General features: G+C 40.0%; 2 non-coding genes across 2 annotated transcripts; one reads left to right on the top strand and one right to left on the bottom strand.

Annotated features, from left to right (window-relative positions):
- Positions 1-507: 507 nt before the first annotated feature.
- On the bottom strand, positions 508-615 carry LOC148577053 (small nucleolar RNA R71). Its single transcript, XR_015903256.1, has one exon. It is a non-coding gene; the product is annotated as a small nucleolar RNA R71 (small nucleolar RNA).
- Positions 616-16,711: 16,096 nt separating this feature from the next.
- LOC148577052 (small nucleolar RNA R71) lies at positions 16,712-16,819 on the top strand. The gene has a single exon (XR_015904690.1). It is a non-coding gene; the product is annotated as a small nucleolar RNA R71 (small nucleolar RNA).
- Positions 16,820-19,125: the final 2,306 nt, after the last annotated feature.

The raw sequence follows: 19,125 nt of genomic DNA, 5'->3' as shown, positions 1-19,125 counted from the left end.
CAGGAGCAAAGACAAGAATATTCTTGTTGAAGCAGATCCAAAACCTGAAAGGACTCTAAATTACAACAAACCAGTAAGCACCTGTTAGAAATTTTCGAACAGGAAGAGGAGATGGCAGCCGAAAATAATAATAATGTAAGGAAGATGCTTGGTGACTTTACTGCACCTAATTCCAATTTACATGGAAGAAGCATCTCCATTCCTGCCATTGGAGCAAACAACTTTGAGCTGAAACCTCAATTAGTTTCTCTGATGCAGCAGAACTGCAAGTTTCATGGACTTCCATCTGAAGATCCTTTTCAGTTCTTAACTGAATTCTTGCAGATATGTGATACTGTTAAGACTAATGGAGTAGATCCTGAAGTCTACAGGCTCATGCTTTTCCCCTTTGCTGTAAGAGACAGAGCTAGATTATGGTTGGATTCTCAACCTAAAGACAGCCTGAACTCTTGGGATAAGCTGGTCACGGCTTTCTTAGCCAAGTACTTTCCTCCTCAAAAGCTGAGCAAGCTTAGAGCTGATGTTCAAACCTTCAGACAGAAAGAAGGTGAATCCCTCTATGAAGCTTGGGAAAGATACAAACAGTTGACCAAAAAGTGTCCTTCTGACATGCTTTCAGAATGGACCATCCTGGATATATTCTATGATGGTTTATCTGAGCTATCAAAGATGTCACTAGACACTTCTGTAGGTGGATCTATTCACCTAAAGAAAACGCATGCAGAAGCTCAAGAACTCATTGACATGGTTGCTAATAACCAGTTCATGTACACTTCTGAAAAGAATCCTGTGAGTAATGGGACGCCTATGAAGAAGAGAGTTCTTGAAGTTGATACTCTGAACGCCATATTGGCTCAGAATAAAATATTGACTCAGCAAGTCAATATGATCTCTCAGAGTCTGCATGGAATGCAAGCTGCATCCAACAGTACTCAAGAGGCTTCTTATGAAGAAGAAGCTTATGATCCTGAGAACCCTGCAATAGCAGAGGTGAATTACTTAGGTGAACCTTATGGAAACACCTATAACTCATCATGGAGAAATCATCCAAATTTCTCATGGAAGGATCAAAAGCCTCAACAAGGCTTTAATAATGGTGGAAGAAACAGGTTTAACAATAATAAACCTTTTCCATCATCCACTCAGCAACAAACAGAGAACTCTGAACAAAATACTTCTAATTTAGCAAACTTAGTCTCTGATCTATCTAAGGCCACTGTAAGTTTCATGAATGAAACAAGGTCTTCCATTAGAAATTTGGAAGCACAAGTGGGCCAGCTGAGTAAAAGGATCACTAAAATCCCTCCCAGTACTCTCCCAAGCAATACAGAAGAGAATCCAAAAGGAGAGTGCAAGGCCATTGACATAAGCAAAATGGCCGAACCCAAAGAGGGAGAGGAGGACATGAATCCCAAGGAGGAAGACCTCCTGGGACGTCCAGTGATCAATAAGGAGCTTCCCTCTAAGGAACCAAAGGACTCTGAGGCTCATCTAGAGACCATAGAGATCCCATTAAACCTCCTTATGCCATTCATGAGCTCTGATGAGTATTCCTCTTCTGAAGAGAATGAGGATGTTACTGAAGAGCAAACTGCCAAGTTTCTTGGTGCAATCATGAAGCTAAACGCAAAATTATTTGGCATTGACACTTGGGAAGTTGAACCTCCCTTGTTCATCAATGAACTAAGTGATCTGGATCAACTGACATTGCCTCAGAAGAGACAGGATCCTGGAAAGTTCATAATACCCTGTACCATAGGCACCATGATCTTTAAGGCTCTGTGTGACCTTGGTTCAGGGATAAACCTCATGCCCCTCTCTGTAATAGAGAAACTGGGAATCTATGGGGTGCAAGCTGCTAGAATCTCATTAGAGATGGCAGATAATTCAAGAAAACAGGCATATGGACAAGTAGAGGACGTATTAGTAAAGGTTGAAGGCCTTTACATCCCTGCTGATTTCATAGTCCTGGATACTGGAAAGGAAGAGGATGAATCCATCATCCTAGGAAGACCTTTCCTGGCCACAGCAAGAGCTGTGATTGATGTTGACAGAGGTGAAATAGTCCTTCAATGGAATGAGGACTCCCTTGTGTTTAAAACTCAAGGATCTCCCTCTGCAACCATGGAGAGGAAGCATGAAAAGCTTCTCTCAAAGCAGAGTCAACCAGAGCCCTCACAGTCAAACTCTAAGTTTAGTGTTGGGAGGCCACAACCAAACTCTAAGTTTGGTGTTGAACTCCCATATCCAAACTCTAAGTTTGGTGTTGGAGAGTCTCAACAAAGCTCTGTACATCTGTGAGGCTCCATGAGAGCCCACTGTCAAGCTATTGACATTAAAGAAGCGCTTGTTGGGAGGCAACCCAATTTTTATTTATCTAACTATATTTTTCTTAGTATATGTCTTTGTAGGTTCATGATCATGTGGAGTCACAAAATAAATATAAAAATTAAAAACGGAATCAAAAACAGCAGAAGAAAAATCACACCTTGGAGGAGCATCTGTCTGGCGTTCAGCGCCAGAACAGAGCATGGTTCTGGCGCTGAACGCCCAAAATGGGCAGCTTCTGGGCGCTGAACGCCAGAACAGGCATGGTTCTGGCGTTCAACGCCAGAAATGGCTAGTAAATGGGCGTTGAACGCCCAAAATGAGCACCAACCTGGCGCTGAACGCCCAGAGTTGTGTGCAAAGGCATTTTTACATGCCTAATGGGTGCAGGGATGTAAATCCTTGAACACCTCAGGACCTGTGGACCCCACAGGATCCCCACCTACCTCCACTCACTTCTTCTCACCACTCTCTTTCACACAACCCCATAAACACTCTTCCCCAAAAACCCTTCACCAATCACCTCAATCTCTCTTCACCACTCACATCCATCCACTCTTCCCCATAAACCTACCTCATAAACTCCACCTACCTTCAATAATTCAAAACCAATTTCCCACCCAAACCCACCCATATGGCCGAAACCTTCCCCCCTCCCTTCCCTATATAAAGCCCTCCATTCTTCATCAAATTCACACAACACACCCCTCTACACCCTTCTTGGCCGAAACACTCCCCACTCTCCCTCTCCTCCAATTCTTCTTCTTCTTCATCTATTCTTTCTTTTATTGCTCGAGGGCGAGCAAAATTCTAAGTTTGGTGTGGTAAAAGCATAAGCTTTTTGTTTTTCCATTACCATTGATGGCACCTAAGACCGGAGAATCCTCTAGAAAGGGGAAAGGGAAGACAAAAACTTCCACATCCGAGTCATAGGAGATGGAAAGGTTCATCTCCAAAGCCCATCAAGACCACTTCTATGATGTTGTGGCCAAGAAGAAGGTGATCCCCGAGGTCCCTTTCAAACTCAAAAGAAATGAGTATCCGAAGATCCGACATGAAATTCAAAGAAGAGGTTGGGAAGTTCTAACAAATCCCATCCAACAAGTCGGCATCCTAATGGTTCAAGAGTTCTATGCCAATGCATGGATCACCAAGAACCATGATCAAAGTAAGAACCCGGATCCAAAGAACTATGTTACAATGGTTCGGGAGAAATACTTAGATTTTAGTCCAGAGAATGTGAGGTTGGCGTTTAACTTGCCCATGATGCAAGGAGATGAACGCCCCTACACTAGAAGGGTCAACTTTAATCAAAGGTTGGACCAAGTCCTTATGGACATATGTGTAGAAGGAGCTCAATGGAAGATTGACTCCAAAGGCAAGCCGGTTCAACTAAGAAGATTGGACCTCAAGCCTGTAGCTAGAGGATGGTTGGAGTTCATTCAATGCTCAATCATTCCCACTAGCAACCGGTCTGAAGTTACTATAGACCGGGCCATCATGATCCATAGCATCATGATTGGAGAAGAGGTGAAAGTTCATGAGATTATACCTCAAGAACTCTACAAGGTGGCTGACAAGTCCTCCACCATGGCAAGGTTAGCCTTTCCTCACCTCATTTGCCACCTATGCAATTCAGCTGGGATTGACATAGAGGGAGATATCCTCATCAAAGAGGATAAGCCCATCACTAAGAAAAAGATGGAGCAAGCAAGAGAGCCCATTCATGGAGCTCAAGAGGCATATGAAGCTCATCACCATGAGATCCCGGAGATGCCTCAAATGCACTTTCCTCCACAAAACTATTGGGAGCAAATCAACACCTCCCTAGGAGAATTGAGTTCCAATATGGGACAACTAAGGGTGGAACATCAAGAGCACTCCATCATGCTTCATGAAATAAGAGAAGATCAAAAAGCAATGAGGGAGGAGCAACAAAGACAAGGAAGAGACATAGAAGAGCTCAAGGACATCATTGGTTCCTCAAGAAGGAAATGCCACCATCACTAAGGTGGATTCATTCCTTGTTCTTATTTCTTCTGGTTTTTGTTTTCTATGTTATGTGCTTATCTATGTTTGTGTCTTCATTACATGATCATTAGTAGTTAGTAACTATGTCTTAAAGTTATGAATGTCCTATGAATCCATCACCTCTCTTAAATGAAAAATGTTTTAATTCAAAAGAACAAGAAGTACATGAGTTTCGAATTTATCCTTGAACTTAGTTTAATTATATTGATGTGGTGACAATGCTTCTTGTTTTCTGAATGTATGCTTGAACAGTGCATATGTCTTTTGAAGTTGTTGTTTAAGAATGTTAAATATGTTGGCGCTTGAAAGAATGATGACTAGGAGACATGTTATTTGATAATCTGAAAAATCATAAAAATGATTCTTAAAGCAAGAAAAAGCAGCAAAGAGCAAAGCTTGCAGAAAAAAAAGGGGAAAAAATAGGCGAAAAAAAAAAATATATATATATAAAGAAAAAGCAAGCAGAAAAAGCCAAAAGCTCTTAAAACCAAGAGGCAAGAGCAAAAAGCCACTAACCCTTAAAACCAAAAGACAAGGGCAAATAAAAAGGATCCCAAGGCTTTGAGCATCAGTGGATAGGAGGGTCTAAAGGAATAAAATCCTGGCCTAAGCGGCTAAACCAAGCTGTCCCTAACCATGTGCTTGTGGCGTGAAGGTGTCAAGTGAAAACTTGAGACTGAGCGGTTAAAGTCAAGGTCCAAAGAAAAAGAAGAGTGTGCTTAAGAACCCTGGACACCTCTAATTGGGGACTTTAGCAAAGCTGAGTCACAATCTGAAAAGGTTCACCCAATTATGTGTCTGTGGCATTTATGTATCCGATGGTAATACTGGAAAACAAAGTGCTTAGGGCCACGGCCAAGACTCATAAAGAAGCTGTGTTCAAGAATCATCATACTGAACTAGGAGAGTCAATAACACTATTCGAAATCTGAAGTTCCTATAGATGCCAATCATTCTGAACCTCAATGGATAGAGTGAGATGCCAAAACTATTCAAAGGCAAAAAGATATAAGTCCCGCTCATTTGATTGAAGCTATGTTTCATTGATAGTTTGGAATTTATAGTATATTCTCTTCTTTTTATCCTATTTGATTTTCAGTTGCTTGGGGACAAGCAACAATTTAAGTTTGGTGTTGTGATGAGCGGATAATTTATACGCTTTTTGGCATTGTTTTTAGTATGTTTTTAGTAGGATCTAGTTACTTTTAGGGACGTTTTCATTAGTTTTTATGTTAAATTCACATTTCTGGACTTTACTATGAGTTTGTGTGTTTTTCTGTGATTTCAGGTATTTTCTGACTGAAATTGAGGGACTTGAGCAAAAATCAGATTCAGAGGTTGAAGAAGGACTGCTGATGCTGTTGGATTCTGACCTCCCTGCACTCAAAGTAGATTTGCTGGAGCTATAGAACTCGAAATGGCGCGCTTCCAATTGCGTTGGAAAGTAGACATCCAGGGATTTTCAGCAATGTATAATAGTCCATACTTTGGCCAAGAATAGACGACGTAAACTGGCGTTCAACGCCAGCTTTCAACCCAAATCTGGCGTCCAGCGCCAGAAAAGGAGCCAAAACCAGAGTTGAACGCCCAAACTGGCACAAAAGTTGGCGTTCAACTCAAAGAAGGATCTCTACACGTGCAACACTCAAGCTCAGCCCAAGCACACACCAAGTGGGCCCCGGAAGTGGATTTATGCATCAATTACTTACTTCTGTAAACCCTAGTAGCTAGTTTATTATAAATAGGACCTTTTACTATTGTATTAGGCATCTTTGATCAGTTGTATGCTATCTTAGATCACAATTGAGGGCTGGCCTCTCGGCCATGCCCGGACTTTCACTTATGTATTTTTAACGGTAGAGTTTCTACACTCCATGGATTAAGGTGTGGAGCTCTGCTGTTCCTCAAAGATTAATGCAAAGTACTACTGTTTTCTATTCAATTCATCTTATTTCGCTTCTAAGATATCCATTCGCACCCAAGAACGTGATGAAGGTGATGATTATGTGTGACGCTCATCACCATTCTCCCCTATGAACACGTGCCTGACAAACACTTCTGTTCTACATGAAATAAGCTAGAATGAATATCTCTTAGATCTCCTAACCAGAATCTTCGTGGCGTAAGCTAGAATGATGGCGGCATTCAAGAGAATCCGGAAGGTCTAAACCTTGTCTGTGGTATTCTTAGTAGGATTCAATGATTGAATGACTGTGACGAGCTTCAAACTCGCAAGTGCTGGGCGTTAGTGACAGACGCAAAAGGAGGGTGAATCCTATTCCAGCATGATCGAGAACCGACATATGATTAGCCGTGCTGTGACAGAGCATGTGAGCATATTTTTCACTGAGAGGAGGGGATGTAGCCACTGACAACGGTGATGCCCTTGCATAAAGCCAGCCATGGAAAGGAGTAAGACTGATTGGATGAAGATAGCAGGAAAGCAGAGGTTCAGAGGAACGAAAGCATCTCTATTCGCTTATCTGAAACTCTCACCAATGATTTACATAAGTACCGCTATCCCTATTCTATTATATATTATTCAAAAACACCATTATCAATTTATATCTGCCTAACTGAGATTTGCAAGGTGACCATAGCTTGCTTCATACCAACAATCTCCGTGGGATTCGACCCTTACTCACGTAAGGTATTACTTGGACGACCCAGTGCACTTGCTGGTTAGTTGTATCGAAGTTGTGAACCATGGTATTGGCACCATGTTCTTGGCGCCATTGCCAGGGAAAGAAAGAGCCATGAATTTTACATAATCAAAGTGTAATTACGATTGTGCGTACCAAGTTGCTCATGTTGCCAGGGATTGTTTGAGCCTGGACATCACAATTTCGTGCACCACAACGCCACCAACAAGGGCGTGTTTGGTGACAACTCCAGCAGCAAGAAGGCTTGGATAGGAAGGGTGTGAAGCACGTTGCCAACGCCAAATTCTGAAGGCGTGTTCCTTGGCAACGCAGCAAGCAACCTTGGGGAGGTATTCCAAAGCCTCGATCACATTGCCAGCCTAGAGATTAGGGGCGTGTTTGAGGACAATGCAGGCAAACAACGCTGAATAGAAGACTTGGCCCAGGAAAGGGAGATGCACGTTGCCAATGCCAAGTTCTGAAGGCGTGTTCCTTGGCAACGTAGCAAGCAAATCTTGGTGCCATAGGGAAGGCTCGAGCACGTTGTTGGGCTGGGAGAGCATGGGCGTGGTCCAAGGCAATGCCAAGCAAGGAAGCAGCCCTGGAGAAACCAGCACATTGCCAACTTGGAAGAAAGGGGGCGTGTTCAGCAACAACTCCAGCGAACTTGGCAGCCTGACCTTACCTTCTTCAAGGATGTATAACTTGAGCTAAAAAGCTCCAAAGGAAGTGATTCCAGTGGCATTAAAAAGTAGACATCAAGATCTTTCCAACCATATATCATAGTATGGGGTTAGCATTCATTTGAAGCTTCAAAAGCTGGCTTCATTTGGAGCTTCAGAAAGGAGCACGTTGCCAACGTGGGTTCATTGGCGTGTTCATTGGCAACGCAGCAAACTTGGAGCTAGGAAGCAACCACGAGCACGTTTCTAATTTGGATTTATAAGGGCGTGTTCACCAACAACGCTAGCAGCTAGTCAACTTGGAATGAAGCAACCCACGTTGGCAACTTGAAAGAACAAAGGAGTGTTTGCCAAAAACGCTGGTGAGCTGGACAGCCTGACCTTACCTCCTTCAATGGAGTATATCTTGAGCTACAAAACTTCAAATGGGGTGATTTCAACGGAATTTGAAAGTAGACATCCAGAGATTTCCAATGATATATCATGATATGGGTTTGACATTATTTTCAAGCTTCAAAATCGGGCCTCATTTGGAACCTCAGAAACTGAGCACGTTGGCAACTTGGAATCCAAGTTGGCAACGCCCTTGCTAAAATTTGGCTCCATGGGAGGCATAACCCACGTTGCCAACTTGGGGAAGGTGAAGACGTGTTTGCTAGCAACGCCTGTGAAGCTTAGCACCCTTAGAAGGTAACCCACGTTGCCAACTTGAGAATGTGAAGGCGTGTTTGTCAAAAACGCCGGCAACCCTGGCAGCCGGACCTTGTCATCTTCAATGGAGCATAACTTGAGCTACAGAGATCCAATCGAGGTGCTTCCAGTTGCGTTGGAAAGATGACATTCAGAAATTTCCAACCATATATAATAGTCGATAGTGAAGCACAAAATTAAAGCTTAAACCAGGGGCAACTTTGGGCATCAAAACTGAAACCAAGAAGAAGAAGAGCCAAGTTGTTAGCAACAACTTGGGCTAGCAACGCCCATCTCTCCAAATAACTCCCAGCGCAGGAAATCCATGAGCACGTTGCCAACGTGCATTTACATAGGCGTGTTGGCCAAAAACGTGGTGCTACAATTTCATTGAGAAGCTAGCTAATCCAACCTCAAGCAAGCAAAGCCCATAAATCTCAACCAATCAAGGCTACAAGAATCATCTAAAATAGTTAATTTTCATTTTGTTTTGTAATTTGTTTTTAATTTCATTTCAATTTGTAATTTAGGGATGCCTATATAAAGGCCATAGTTTCATAGAATTAAGAGCTCTCTCTTAGATTTTTTTTAGACTTTTTATTTTTTTTACTTTTTGGACACTTGGACATTTTTCTAGCATTTTTATTCTCTACTTTTCTATCACCGGTTTTCTATTTTTTGTTTTTCTAGCAACTTTGAATTATAGTTTTAAGAACTTCTTTTTCTTCTTCATTCTTCTCTACACTTAGTTTAATTTTCATCTATTGCAATTGTTTTTGAAATTGGAGCTATGATTCACTAAACCCCATTTTCATTAGGGGGAAGAGCTCTGTTTATTTGAATGAATTGATAACTCTTCTTCTCCTTCTTAATTCAAGTGGTTAATCCAAGAGGAAACTCTTGTTCTTCAAAGATTCAATCACCATCGAGAGAGGGATTAATCTATATGAATTATGTGGTGAATTTGGGAAAGGAGCCACATAATTCAGTTTAGAGTTCATCCTTTCATGATTTCCTTGATCAATACACTTTGGTTGGTATGTGAGATGTAACCTCCCTTAGTTGAGATTTTGGAAGTTGTGTGGCTTGGATTAGAAATTGAACTTCATCTCTTCTCATGAACAATTAGATCACGAGAGTGGCAATTGGTTGTATTGAGAGAAACTGAGTTACCAAGAGATTGGGACTCAATTACCCACAAGTTGCCATGGATCTATACCCATGATTGAGAAGGAATTGATCAACATCAATTCAGGAGAATTTGCATCTCTGATCCCTAATGATCCTCTCCATCATCAATTCTCATTTCTTTTACTCTTTAGTTGTTTGAATACCCATTACCCAATTCCTTCTACATTCTTGCAATTCATTATTCTTGTCATTTGCATTCTGTTTCTATATTTCTTGCTATTTACTCTTATGCTTTTTAAAATTCTGCAATCTTTACTTTCTTGCAATTTATCTTTAATGTCATTTAAGTTTCTTGCATTTTAAGTTTCAGTTATTTACTTTCATCTTCTTTCTCTCTTCTAGTTCTTTAAATTTCTTGCCATTTAAATTTTTGCAATTATGTTCAAAAAATCACAAATCTCATGAAATCAAAACCATGTTTGCTTGACTAAATCTACCATTTAACTAAAGTTGCTTAATCTACCAATCTCTGTGGGATCGACCTCACTCTTAGTGAGTTTTATTACTTGATACAACCCGGTATACTTGCCGGTAATTACGTGAAACATTAATTTTTCGCGTATCATTAGGGAAGAGAAATTACCTCCGGAAGTCAGGTACTGACCGACCTTCCTACACTTAAGGCTTTGCACCGTCTTCGGTGCCATCTGTCAGGAACAAAGGTGGGCTGGTAGCAGTATCTCCACAGTCGGGACCGTCATGGCTCCCAGTGCTGGTAAAGGAAGTGGAGTCTGGGGTGTCTGAGTCTCTGTATTTTCCTTTAAGTATCTCCTTGAGGTATGTGAATCAGCGCTTGTTACGGCGCTCTCTTAGCTTTGCTTTGTGTTCCTACCGATCTAACCTTTCAAGTATCTGATGGAGCAATTGAGTGGTTGTAGGTGCTTGTGATGTTGAAGGAGGAATGTCTTCAGCCTGATCAGTAGGCTGGCTTGTAGTGGCTGTTGGAGGTCTGATGTATTTCTCGTTAGGGACGTACTGATCTTCCCGTGCAAGCATGGCTTTGGTGTCCCTAGCTCTATAGGAGACTCCGGCTGCGGAGACAAGATCTGACACCAAGGCGGGAAAAGATAAGTTTCTCGCAATTTGTACGTGTCCCATAGCACTCCGGATGTGTCTTGGTAGGTTCAGAGGCTGGTTTGTAAGGATGCACCATAATAGAATGGCCATGTCGGCAGTGAAGGAGGACTCGTGGGTGCTCGAAAAGACGTAATGGGACATAATCTGTGCCCATACTCGAGCCTCTAAGGTGAGTGCGGAAGCCGATATTCCCTTAGGACCGGAACGATGGTAACCGTAGATCCATCCGCTGCCAGGTAGTGCGATAACTCTGAGAACAGCGTCCCAGTCAAATTGGTACATCTAGTGCTTGAGTGCGGCTTCTTGAAATGCGTCCAGTCCTTCTGGAGTAGGGGGAAGATCTAAGGTTCGTTGAATGGCCTCTTCTATAATGGGGACTTGCTTCTGACGGACATAGACAGCTACAGGGTTGGCAGGTGGAAGTTGGAGTAGAACTCAACAACCCAGGAAAGATTAACCTGCCGTGGCTGTCTCTGTATGAAACCCCACTGTCTCCGTGCAATTTGTGGCTCAACAAATTTAGCAATGTGGTTTGGGAGGATAAGAAGGTATTCGTTGTTGTAATTCTTTTTTGCCAGGATAGGGAACATCTGCTCACAGTAGCGATTGGGAAATCGTGCAGTGTCCTTTGCTGGGAAGGTGGTGCGCAGAAATTGTGACGGTTTCATTCCTTGGTAACGGCGCTGAAAACTTTATACGCACCTTCATAATCTTAATTCTTTATCACAACTTCGCACAACTGACCAGCAAGTGCCCTGGGTTGTCCAAGTAATAAACCTTACGTGAGTAAGGGTCGATCCCACGGAGATTGTCGGCTTGAAGCAAGCTATGGTCACCTTGTAAATCTCAGTCAGGCAGATTCAAATGTATTAAGAGATTATAGTATACTAAAAGATAATTAAAATAGGATAGAGATACTTATGTAATTCATTGGTGAGAGTTTCAGATAAGCGTATAGAGATGCTTTCATTCCTCTGAACCTCTGCTTTCCTGCTGTCTACTTCCAACCATTCCTACTCCTTTCCATGGCAAGCTTTATGTAGGGCATCACCGTTGTCAATGGCTACATCCCATCCTCTCTGTGAAAATGGTCCAATGCGCTGTCACTGGGTTCTCGATCATACTGGAATAGGATTTACTATCCTTTTGTGTGTTTGTCACTACGCCCAGCACTCGCGAGTTTGAAGCTCGTCATAGCCATCCCTTCCCAGATCCTACTCGGAATACCACAGACAAGGTTTAGACTTTTCGGATCTCAAGAATGGCCATCCATGGGTTCTAACTTATACCACGAAGATTCTAATATCTCAGACTTGGTCCTCTGTATTAGATATCTAAGAGATATTCATTCTAGCTTGTTTGCATGTAGAATGGAAGTGTTTATCAGGCACACATTCATAAGTGAGAATGATGATGATCGTCACATAATTATAATATTCATCATGTTCTTGGGTGCGAATGGATATCTTAGAATAGGAAAAAGCTTGAATTGAATAGAAAAACAGTAGTACTTTGTATTAATTCATGAGGAACAGCAGAGCTCCACACCTTAATCCAGGCATGGCCGAATGGCCAGCCCCCATGAAATTCTAAGATAGCATAAAAACTAATCAAAGATCCCTTACAAAGATAGTAAAAACTCCTATTTATACTAAACTAGTTATTAGGGTTTACAGAAATGAGTAAAGGATGCAAAAATCCACTTCCGGGGTCCACTTGGTGTGTGCTTGGGCTGAGCATTGAGCTGTATACGTGTAGAGGTCTTTCTTGGAGTTGAACACCAGTTTGTAACCTGTTTCTGGCGTTTAACTCCACTTTGCAACCTGTTTCTGGTGTTTGACTCCAGAATGCAGCATGGAACTAGCGTTCAACGCCAGTTTACGTCATCTAAAATCGAATAAAGTATGGACTATTATATGTTGCGGAAAAGCCCTGGATGTCTACTTTCCAACGCAATTGAGAGCGCGCCATTTGGAGTTCTGTAGCTCCAGAAAATCCACTTTGAGTACAGGGAGGTTAGAATTCAACAGCATCTGCAGTCCTTCTTCAACCTCTAAATCTAATTTTTGCTCAGGTCCCTCAATTTCAGCCAGAAAATACCTGAAATCACAGAAAAACACACAAAATTATAGTAAAATTCAGAAATGTGATTTTTATTTAAAAAATAATAAAAATATACTAAAAACTAACTAAATCATACTAAAAACTATGTAAAAACAATGCCAAAAAGCGTATAAATTATCCGCTCATCACAACACCAAACTTAAATTGTTGCTTGTCCCCAAGCAACTGAAAATCAAATAGGATAAAAAGAAGAGAATATACTATAAAATCCAAAACATCAATGAAACTTAGCTCCAATCAGATGAGCGGGACTTGTAGCTTTTTACCTCTTGAATAGTTTTGGCATCTCACTTTATCCATTGAGGTTCAAAATGATTGGTATCTATAGGAACTTAGAATTCAGATAGTGTTATTGATTCTTCTAGTTCAGTATGTTAATTCTTGAACACAGCTACTTTATGAGTCTTGGCCGTGGCCCTAAGCACTTTGTTTTCCAGTATTACCACCGGATACATAAATGCCACAGACACATAACTGGGTGAACCCTTTCAGATTGTGACTCAGCTTTGCTAAAGTCCCCAATTAGATGTGTCCAGGGTTCTTAAGCACACTCTTCTTTTTTGCTTTGGACCTTGACTTTAACCGCTCAGTCTCAAGTTTTCACTTGACACCTTCACGCTACAAGCACATGGTTAGGGACAACTTGGTTTAGCCGCTTAGGCCAGGATTTTATTCCTTTAGGCCCTCCTATCCACTGATGCTCAAAGCCTTGGATCCTTTTTTATTACCCTTGCCTTTTGGTTTTAAGGGCTACTGGCTTTTTGCTCTTGCCTTTTGGTTTAAAGAGCTTTTGGCTTTTTCTGCTTGCTTTTTCTTTTTCTTTCTTTTTTTTCTGCAAGCTTTTGTATTCACTGCTTTTTCTTGCTTCAAGAATCATTTTTATGATTTTTTAGATTATCAAATAACAATTCTCCTTGTCATCATTCTTTCAAGAGCCAACATATTTAACATTCATAAACAACAACTTCAAAAGACATATGCACTGTTCAAGCATTCATTCAGAAAACAAAAAGTATTGTCACCACATCAAAATAATTAAACTAGATTCAAGGATGAATTTGAAACCATGTACTTCTTGTTCTTTTGTAATTAAAACATTTTTCATTCAAGAGAGGTGATGGATTCATATTCATAACTTTAAGGCATAGACACTTAGACACTAATGATCATGTAGTAAAGGCATAAACATAAATAACACATAGGGCTCAAAAACCGAAAAACAGAAAATAAATAAACAAGGAGATTAAGGAATGAGTCCACCTTAGTGAGGGTGGTGTCTTCCTCTTATTGAAGAACCAATGGTGCTCTTGAGCTCCTATATGTCTCTTCCTTGTCCTTCTTGCTCCTCCCTCATAGCTCTTTGATCTTCTCTAATTTCATGGAGGATGATGGAGTGCTCTTGATGCTCTACCCTTAGTTGTCCCATGTTGGAGCTTAATTCTCCTAGGGAAGTGTTGATTTACTCCCAGTAGTTTTGTGGAGGGAAGTGCATCCCTTGAGGCATTAATGGTTATGGAAAAACAAAAAAGCAATGCTTTTTCCACACCAAACTTAAAATGTTTGCTCGTCCTCGAGCAAAAGAAGAAAGAAGTGGGTAGAAGAGAAGAAATGGAGGAGATGGATAGGTGTGTATATTCAGCCAAGGAGGGTAGTATTGTGCATGTTGTGTGAAAAGGAAAGAGTGAAGGTTTGAATTTGAGTGGGTGGGTGTAGGTGGGTTGTATGATGGTTTTGGAGGAGTAATGGAGGTGATTGGTGGAGGTTATTTGGGGAAGAGAGGTATGAAAAGCTGTGAAGAGGAGAGAAGAAGTGGTGGGGATCCTGTGGGGTCTACAGATCCAGTGGGCCAAGGACTTAACATCCCTGCTCCAATTAGGCGTGTAAAACACCCTTGCTGTGCAATCCTGGCGTTTAACGCCAGACTGCTGCCTGTTTCTGGCATTAAACACCCAAATGTAGCTTGTTTCTGGCGTTTAACGCTAGGTTGATGCTTGTTTCTGGCGTTAAACGCCAGTTTGGTGCTGGTTTCTGGCGTTAAACGCCAGACAGATGCTTGTTTCTGGCGTTTAAACGCCAGACTGTTCTCCTCCAGGGTGTGCTATTTTTCATTCTATTTTTCATTCTGTTTTTGATTTTTCAGTAGTTTTTGTGACTTCACATGATCATCAACCTAAAGAAAACATAAAATAACAATGGAAAATAAATAAATATAATTAGATAAGATTGGGTTGCCTCCCAACAAGCACTTCTTTAATGTCAATAGCTTGACAGTGAGCTCTCATGGAGCCTCACAGATGTTCAGAGCATTGTTGGAACCTCCCAACACCAAACTTAGAGTTTGGTTGTAGCCTCCCAACACCAAACTTAGAGTTTGACTGTGGGGGCTTTGGTTGACTCTGCAGTGAGAGAAGCTTTTCATGCTTCCTTTCTATGGTTACAGAAGGAGATCCTTGAGTTTTAAACACAAGGTTGTCCTCATTCAGTTGAAGTACTAACTCTCCTCTGTCCACATCAATCACAGCTCTTGCTATAGCTAGGAAGGGTCTTCCAAGGATGATGGATTCATCCTCTTCCTTCCCAGTATCCAGGATTATGAAATCAGCAGGGATGTAAATGCCTTCAACCTTTACTAGCACGTCCTCTACTTGTCCATAAGCCTATTTTCTTGAGTTGTCTGCCATCTCTAATGAGATTCTGGCAGCTTGTACCTCAAAGATTCCCAGTTTTTCCATTACAGAGAGTGGCATGAGGTTTATCCCTGATCCAAGGTCACATAGAGCCTTCTCAAAGGTCATGGTGCCTAGGTACAAGGTATTAAGAACTTTCCAGGATCCTGTTTCTTCTGAGGCAATCTCAGTTGATCCAGATCACTTAGTTCATTGATGAGCAAGGGAGGTTCATCTTCCCAAGTCTCATTACCAAATGATTTGGCATTCAGCTTCATGATTGCACCAAGGTACTTGGCAACTTGCTCTTCAGTGACATCTTCATTCTCTTCAGAAGAAGAATACTCATCAGAGCTCATGAATGGCATAAGGAGGTTCAATAGAATCTCTATGGTCTCTAGATGAGTCTCAGATTCCTTTAGTTCCTCAGAGGAAAACTCCTTATTGATCACTGGACGTCCCAGGAGGTCTTCCTCACTGGGATTCAGGTCTTCTCCCTCCCTTGTAGGTTCGGCCATGATGGTTAATTCAATGACCTTGCACTCTCTTTTTGGATTCTCTTCTGTATTGCTTGGGAGAGTACTGGGAGGGGTTTCAGTGACCCTTTTACTCAGCTGGCCCACTTGTGCCTCCAAATTTCTAATGGAGGACCTTGTTTCATTCATGAAACTTAAAGTGGCCTTAGATAGATCAGAGACTATATTTGCTAAGCTAGATGGATTCTGCTCAGAATTCTCTATCTGTGGCTGAGTGGATGATGGAAAAGGTTTGCTATTGCTAAACCTGTTTCTTCCACCATTATTAAAGCCTTGTTGAGGCTTTTATTGATCCTTCCATGAGAAATTTGGGTGATTTCTCCATGAAGGATTATAGGTGTTTCCATAGGGTTCACCGATGTAATTCACCTCTGCTATTGCAGGGTTCTCAATATCATAAGCTTCTTCTTAGAAGATGCCTCTTTAGTACTGTTGGATGATTCCTTCAATCCATTCAGACTCTGAAAAATTATATTGACTTGCTGAGTCAATATTTTATTCTGAGCCAATATGGCATTCAGAGTATCAATTTCAAGAACTCCCTTCCTCATAGGCGTCCCATTATTCACAGGATTCCTTTCAGAAGTGTACATGAACTAGTTATTTGCAACCATGTCAATGAGTTCTTGAGCTTCTGTAGGTGTTTTCTTTAGGTGAATGGATCTACCTGTAGAATGGTCCTGTGACATCTTTGATAACTCAGACAGACCATCATAGAATATATCCAGGATGGTCCATTCTGAAAGCATGTCAGAAGGACACTTTTTGGTCAGTTCCTTGTATCTCTCCTAAGCTTCATAGAGGGATTCACCTTCTTTCTGTCTGAAGGTTTGAACATCCACTCTAAGCTTGCTAAGCTTTTGAGGAGGAAAGCACTTGGCTAAGAAAGCCGTGACCAGCTTATCCCAAGAGTTCAGGCTATCTTTAGGTTGAGAGTCCAACCATACTCTAGCTCTGTCTCTTACAGTAAACGGGAAAAGCATAAGCCTATAGACCTCGGGATCAACCCCATTGGTCTTAACAATATCACAGATCTGCAAGAATTCATTTAAGAACTGAAAAGGATCTTCAGATGGAAGTCCATGAAACTTGCAGTTCTGTTGCATCAGAGAAACTAATTGAGGTTTAAGCTAAAAATTGTTTGCTCCAATGGCAGGGATTGAGATGCTTCTTCCATGTAAATTGGAATTTGGTGCAGTAAAGTCACCAAGCATCTTCCTTGCATTGTTATTATTTTCGGCCATGTTTTCTTCTTTTTTGAAAATTTTTGTTAGATTTTCTCCAGAGAGTTGTGCTTTGGCTTCCCTTAGCTTCCTCTTCAGAGTCCTTTCAGATTCAGGATCAGCTTCAACAAGAATGTTCTTATCCTTGTTCCTGCTCATATGAAAAAGAAGAAAACAGAAAAGAAAATATAGAATCCTCTATGTCACAGTATAGAGATTCCTTTATGTGAGTAGAAGAAGATATGAATAGAAGATGGAGAATCCAAACACAAGGGTGAAGAGTAGGTTCGAATTCTCAGATGAAGAGGAGTGTTAGTAAATAAATAAATAATTAGAAGGAAGTGAGAGAGAAGTATTTTCGAAAATTAAATAAATTAAAATAAAAATATTTTTGTTCTTAATTTGAAATTAAAACAAAATTCGAAAATTAGAAAAGAAATAAAATTAAAATTAAAAATTAAAATAATTAGTTAATTAAAAAGGAATTTTGAAAAAGAGGAAGGTGATTTTCGAAAATTAGAGAGAGAGAATTAGTTAGGTAGTTTTGAAAAAGATATAATTGAAACAAAAAGATAAGATTGATTGAAAAAGATTTGAAAATTGTTTTTGAAAAAGATAAGAAGTTAGAAAAGATTTTGAAATTGATTTTGAAAAAGATATGATTGAGAGATATGATTGAAAATCATTTTGAAAAGGATTTGAAAAGGAAATTAAAAAGATTTAATTTTGAAAATTAAAGTTGATTACTTGACTAACAAGAAACTAAAAAGATATGATTTTAAAATTTAAAGATTGAACTTTTCTTACTAGGCAAGTAACAAACTTAACATTTTTGAATCAATCACATTAATTGTTAGTAAAGATTTGAAATTATGAAACAAAATAAGAAAAAGATTTTTGAAAATCATTTTGGAATTTTCGAAAATTATGAAAGAAAAATGAAAAAGATTTGATTTTTGAAAAAGATTTGAAAAAGATAAGATTTTTAAATTGAAAATTTGATTTGACTCATAAGAAATAACTAAATTTTAAAAATTTTTGACTAAATCAAATCAAATTTTCGAAAATTATGAGTGAAATAAGAGAAAGATTTTTTTTTATTTTTGAATTTTCAATGAAGAAAGAGAAAAACAACCCAAAGACTCAATGCATGAAAATTTTGGATCAAAACATGTGATGCATGCAAGAACACTATGAATGTTAAGATGAATACCAAGAACACTTTGAATGTCAAGATGAACACCAAGAACTTATTTTTGAAAAATTTTCAAGAAAAGAAAACATGCAAGACACCAAACTTAAAAATTTTTATTCTTTAGACATTAACAAATTGAAAATGCAGATGAAAAACAAGAAAAGACACAAAACAAGAAAATATGAAGATCAAACAAGAAGACTGGCCAAGAACAACTTGAAGATCATGAAGAATGCAATGCATGAAATTTTCGAAAATAATTTAGAAAATTAAAAAGATGCAATTGACACCAAACTTAAAACTTGACTCTAGACTCAAACAAGAAACACAAAATATTTTTGGTTTTATTATTTTATTAAACTTTTTTGATTTTTTTTCGAAATTTAATTGGGAAAAACGAAAAAAGAAGAAAATTTTTTTGTATTTTTCGAAAATAAGAAATAAAAAGATTAAAATTAAAATAAAATTACATAATCTGAGCAACAAGATGAACCGTCAGTTGTCCAAACTCGAACAATCCCCGGCAACGGCGCCAAAAACTTGGTGCGCAGAAATCGTGACGGTTCCATTCCTTGGTAACGGCGCTGAAAACTTTATACGCACATTCATAATCTTCATTCTTTGTCATAACTTCGCACAACTGACCAGCAAGTGCACTGGGTCGTCCAAGTAATAAACCTTACGTGAGTAAGGGTCGATCCCACGGAGATTGTCGGCTTGAAGCAAGCTATGGTCACCT

Source organism: Arachis ipaensis, chromosome B1, assembly GCF_059453495.1.
Source record: "Arachis ipaensis isolate K30076 ecotype BB chromosome B1, ASM5945349v1, whole genome shotgun sequence".
NCBI lineage: Eukaryota > Viridiplantae > Streptophyta > Magnoliopsida > Fabales > Fabaceae > Arachis > Arachis ipaensis.
Note: the sequence above shows the minus strand (reverse complement) of the source record. Positions and strands in the feature narration are given on the sequence as shown.